The following is a 6,117-nucleotide window of genomic DNA, read 5'->3' as shown; positions in this document are numbered from 1 at the left end:
ATATCCTTAGCGTTTGCTTTTTCGTGTGTCGCTCATGAATGGTGCTAAGAGATTAAATGTAATACACGTTTAATCTGTTTTTTTTCCTTTAAATTTAAGAGAGGTATACACGTTTAATTGTTCTCGTGTCGCTTTAACTTCTAGCTGGTCCCCAAAAGGCTTGATTATAATCTTTCCTATTCGGTTCTCTTTCTATTTTCAGTGCCCATGACTTTTGGTTTTTATGTTATTGAATTAGTCTCTTTTTAGCCCAAGTTGGTATCTGCGGGAGGTTGTGTAGCAGGGCTGGTAAACTAGCCGAACGAACTGAAGAGGGGACGTTCGGGCTTGGCTGGTTTACTAGTGGATTGAGCTTGTGGCTCGTCCCTGAATGAGATGAGCCGAACACTAGCTGGCTCGTGTAAAATATTCCATGTTATTTATACATAGTACATACATTTTCATATATTATACTTGAAAATGTATATAACTTTTTATAAATTAAACTTAATAATTCATATTTTATGTATATATTTTTCATTGATCCTTCTTATATATATATATATATATATATATATATATATATATATATATATATATGATCACTATCGAACTGAGCTGAACACCTTGTCTTTGGGCTTGACTTGTTTAAGCTAAATGAGCTGCTCATGGCTCGACTTGCCAACTATACAAACTGATCATGAATGAGTTTGCGATGAGAGTCTGGTTGGGATGTTTAGATGCCAGCTATTTGATGCCTAATGGATCTTCTAGTTGGATCCAGTCCTTTGCATCCAATTTAAAGTTCATTCCTTTCATTTCCCCCCAATATCTTCCTGAGCTATATTCAGGTAGCCACAAGGCTTTGGATTGAGTACTGAGAAGTGAGATCAAGCTGAAACGGTCTCTGGGATTTGATGTAGTTGCTCTGGTGCAAGTATCCAATGTATTGTCCTGAGCTCAACTGTGTTTCAGCCATTGAGTGTTGAGGTTGTTTTCCGGTTGGTTGGGATTCTAGTGGAATATTCAATTATTGGATATAGAAGAACTGTAGAGAGAGAGAGAGAGAGAGAGAGAGAGAGAGAGAGAGATGGGGGCGTTGACTTGGACTTGGACTCGGTTAAAAGTCTGGGAGGACTGTAATATTGGCTAAGTGTCGGCCAATATCGGACTTTGTGTATGTGGAAATTCAAATAAACGGAAGGTCAAGAAGGTGCGGAAGAATCTTTGGACCAGATTGTTGCCGTACATTAAACATCATTGTCCATTGATGTAAAAGTGTCAATTTTGTGTGGAAGTAATGTCTCCAATACCGATCATGGCTAATCTAAGCCTCAAAATCAACAGTGGTAGTTTATCAGGCGTTATCTGTACTCTGTGGGCGTATCTTGAGGAAGGTTTTCCATTCATGGCTTCAAAATTTTCTTACTTTTAAGTAATTATTTTTAAAGACCGTTGATGCTGTAGCAAGATTGGCATCTAGAGCAGCGAGAATGGACGGTTGAAAACATGACCAAAATACTGTTTATGATGCCGTTTATCACATCAATGAATGGCATGAGAAGGACTCCTGATAGATTGTCGTTAGGGATACCACTGACTCGATCAGGTCTCCAATTGGTATATCTGTCTCAAGCCAGACTTTTGAGTTGGGACTGTTGCCGACTGATAAGTAGTGGTGTCAATGGGTTGGATGTGACCCAATTCTGAAGCATACTGGATCCGGTAGGGTTCAATTTTGGTCATCAAGAGATACAATGAAGTATCGGAGCCGGACCCATAGGATCTGATTGGCATAGGAGAATTTCATACAAGGCCCTGATCCAACCCGGATTTCAATTAAGATCGGAAAATTTTAATATGCAAACATAAAAATTTAATATTTTACTAGGTTTGCTGCCAGTCTGGATTATATTATCTTTGTAAGACCCTGATACGGTTTTTGTCAATGGTAGATCTGGTACAGCACCTCAGAAACGGATCCAATTCTGAAAACACCCGGGTCCAAGTCGAAGTTCCGATCAATTGTTGATAAAAGAGAGGAGACTCCCAAGTCAAGTCAAGAACGGCGTCCAGGTCTCCAGTCCAAACGCGTTCTGATTAGATCCGAGTAAAAAAGTAAATGCTAGGAAGCACCCACCACGTGCCAAGATGGGAGGCATTGTACCTCGTTCACACTAAGTTGGCAATTTCGACAACATTTTAAAAATATCATGAAAAAAATTGATGTTTTGGTTGCTGTTTTAAACAGCCAGATTGTGATATTTTCAACATACCATGATAATGTCGTTTTAATGAAACATATCACGATTTTAATGGCTGCAAAAGGGAAAAAATAAGTTCTTTTTTTAAGCACAGTCACAAATCTTGGGGCACATATTAAGAAAATTCTTGCGGTAAATTAAAAAAAAATTGTTTTTCTTTGGATAATAACGGTACATATTAACATTTACAAATATATAAGATATAAGAAACAACATTAGAAACATAAAAATATATAAAAAATATAAATATCACATTCATAATTCGATATTATCATGACAAAAACACGGGATTTGAAATAGGTGAAATATAATAAGGCTTTTTGGGATTAGATTGATTTCTAAAAATCGTGCTATAAAATTGTGAGTTTTTTAGAAATATCAGATATTTGTGACTATAAATTTATAAATTTATAAATTTATGTATTTTATTTTTTGTTGCTTTTACTATTTTTAAATTAATTAATTATTGCAAATTTTCGGATAAAAACAAGAGAAAATAAGAAAAATCAATTTGTTGTGAGACTTTGTCTGCGTCTGCTGTTATTTTCCCATTTTAAACTTTTGCCACTTTGCTTAGGCTCTGTTTGGGAGCCGGACAGTGGGGTTGTTCGGTAGTTGTTTTCTCATTTCTACTGAAAGGTGTTTGGTACGGAGGGCGGTCACTAAATATTACACTTTCAAAGCTTAGGTATGTGGTGGTCCAAACCGAGATCTTATCGGGTGATCTGTCAAATCATTTTAAGAAAGCGATTTGACATCTTAACCGTGCATTGCTTCATCCCATGGTCCTTGTGTACATTGTGGACGGTGAGGATGCCAAATCACTCTATCTGCTCTCGTCCAAAGCACCGTTGGAGTTGACACTTGCAAATTAAGTCTTTGATCTAAATCAAAATCCTACCCGAATGCACTTTTTTACATGCAAATTGCTTCAATGTACCACATGGATTCAGGATTTGGATTCAATTTAACCTTCAGAGGTTTGATTCAGATTCGGATCCAAAAGGATCCAGCCAAAATCCGACCCGTTTGCACAGCTACCCACGGGGCATTCAAATACTTCCTCATGCGCTTTCGAATCCTGATTTGGATCCAGCATGAGCACACTCGGAAACCGATCCACTGAATTCTCTTCTGTTAGTTCTCAATGGTTTTATAACATTTATCTACCGTACCAACCAGCAGAATAACAGAGGAAAAAATTCTGAAGAAAACCAACTCTTATAGATTGTTTGTTGAGGTGGGTTCAGGATATAAAGCTTATATCCAGAGATAAACATGTCATCTGGCACTGCCATATGCAAAATTATCAGGAAAAAAACCCAAAAAAAAGGGATTAGGACGAAAAGAGTACAGCAATCCTGAAAAATACTGTTTGATGACTCTTGTTCTTCGTTTCATAATTTCCCGTTGATGATCTCTTTCAATGGTTCCTTATTTTCTTCAGGCCCTGGATTTCAGAAGTTGGTGCTGTTCACGCCTCCTCTTCTCATGCTCTCTAGCAATGAACTCTTCAAATATTTTGTTGATTTCAACATGCTCTTCCTCCTGTTCTCTTTCAAACCCATCTTGGGATTCTTCTTCTTCTTCTTCTTTTCCTCCTGCTCCCCTTTCTTCTCCTTCTGTTTCTGCTTCTTTCTCTTCCATCTCCTTCATATCTGCAACCTTTTTCGGAGAATCCATCTTTCTATCAGTTGAATTGGGCTCATCCACCAATTTTCTCATCTGGGTCACTGTGATCTCATTCTTTCTGATGATGTACTCACAATAGATGTCCTTTTTGGGTGGCAAAGGTCGGATCGCCAGGTGAGAATCTCCTGATAGGAAAATCAGAATTGCATTGCACAGCAGGAACATGAATTTCCTGTCTAGGAAAGTGGGAAGAGAAGTGAGCAAAGGGTGGCTTAGTTTCTGCACTGATGGAAACCAGTATTGGTAGGAAAGAATGATGGAGAAAAGTGTGATTGGGACTAAGAATTGAAGTGCTCTGATAATTGATTGAGCTCTTTCAAGCTTTGATAGAGTTTTGGCTTCTCTCTGCATGATTGGTGTCTCCATTCTTAGCTAGAGTGTGGGTGGCCTCTCAGATTGGTGGAGGAAGAGGAAAATGAGGAACTTGGAAGGGTGTTGCAGAATGGTGAGAAAAATCTCAGTGTGGGGGGTATAAATACTTGAAGTCGGGGGGCATAGTAAAGGGTTTTTTTATTGAGTGTTTATCTAATTATCAATTATGCAGCTCAATCAACCAAATCCTACAAATGAAGCCACTCAAACTGCTGGTCAATAGTATATGAAAATTATTGGCTTTGAATTGGTAAAAGCCTAAAAGGTCATCTTTTTAACTGTACATGTCCTCTGGCTCTACTTGAGATGGGACCATATTGACTTGGTCTCTAGCCCTCTTCCTCCACAGTCTATATCCAATAGAGACTGGACCCTACCGGCCCAGTTGATCCAATTAGCTAGCTACCTGAGTTGATATGGATCTGTTTTCTGAATTTAACACAATATCATGATTTAGTCCATTTCATGTGTAAATTGAGAAAAGAAAAGAAAAGAAGGCATGCATGGGAACCGGGTCACCCACATGAACTTTATTCTCACCAAGCCAATTCATGACTTAGCCGGTTGCCCGCACCTAACTGAGTCATGAAATCAGCTTGACTTAGGACTAAACTCAGAGGAGTCTTAACATCGATTCCTCAGTCAGCAAAGCTTTAAGCATTTTTTTAAACATGTTTTAGCATTATATACACGCACACATGTGTGTGCATCTGAATATATAACAATTTATATATATTTTAGACAAAAACATGTTCTAAATCATCCAATTGTATATTTAAAACATGTTTTAAGTTGATTTTCTAAGGGCTACACAATTTAACGGCCTATAATGCATTAATTTTTGCTAATAAAAAAATATATTTCCACGTCCAAATCACAAGATCCAAATTGCATTTCCTAATAAATGGACTACGTTGAATGAATTCTTTGGCTGGGGTCAAACAGATTGGATCTATGAGATTCAACTAGAGTGTAGCTGCCTACCACTTTTTTGGTCTACCACCAGTCTATCGGCTTTTGAAGGGGATTTTTCATGTTTTCTTGTACAGATGTGTTCTACTCTAATCTACCATTGAATTGTCCAATTCCTACATGAAAGAAGGTTTTTATAAGGGTTAAAAATCGAAGGTCTAAGATTTTTATAAATATTGAAAGCTTGAAAAAAATAAATTTTCAAATTGAAAAACATGATCCAACTGTTAGTAAATCAATCATGCTGAGGGTCAGATTTGCAAAAAACACCAGTTCACGATAGGCTGGCAGAAGAAAAAAAAAAGTGGTAGGCAGCTACCACTTTTCATATATATATATATATATATATATATATATATATATATATATATATATATATATATATATAGTAATGGGTCAAAATATGCTAAATGAGTTTTTTGATTTTTTTTTGTTTTATTTTTAAATTCTGACCATTAGGATGTGATCTATGTACTTGATTTTAAGCTCTTGAAGTGTTCGATTCCGATACATGGGTGAGTTTTTAAAAAGTTTAAAAAGTCAACGGTAAAAAATCTTTGTAAATTTTTGAAGCTTTAAATATCATTTTTTTCATCGAAAACACATGATCCAGGTATGGATTTCTCATAAATCGACGATGCCCAATACATTTATGGCGAAGCAGGTTATATGTCCCCCCCCCGAACAGGGGAGTTAGCTACATCTCATGTTCGGGGGTCTCAAAGAGCACCACGTATGTAAGCATGTGCGTCTCGTATCTCCATGTTTGTGAGCATTAATTAGCGTTGGAGTTTGATGCGATTGCAAAGACTTAAGTACTCTCTCTTCCATTGGTGCC

Source organism: Nuphar pumila, chromosome 1 (genome assembly GCF_984573655.1).
Source record: "Nuphar pumila chromosome 1, dmNupPumi1.hap1.1, whole genome shotgun sequence".
In the NCBI taxonomy this organism is placed as follows: Eukaryota; Viridiplantae; Streptophyta; class Magnoliopsida; order Nymphaeales; family Nymphaeaceae; genus Nuphar; species Nuphar pumila.
The sequence above is the reverse complement of the archived record's forward strand: the minus strand, read 5'-3'. Positions refer to the sequence as shown.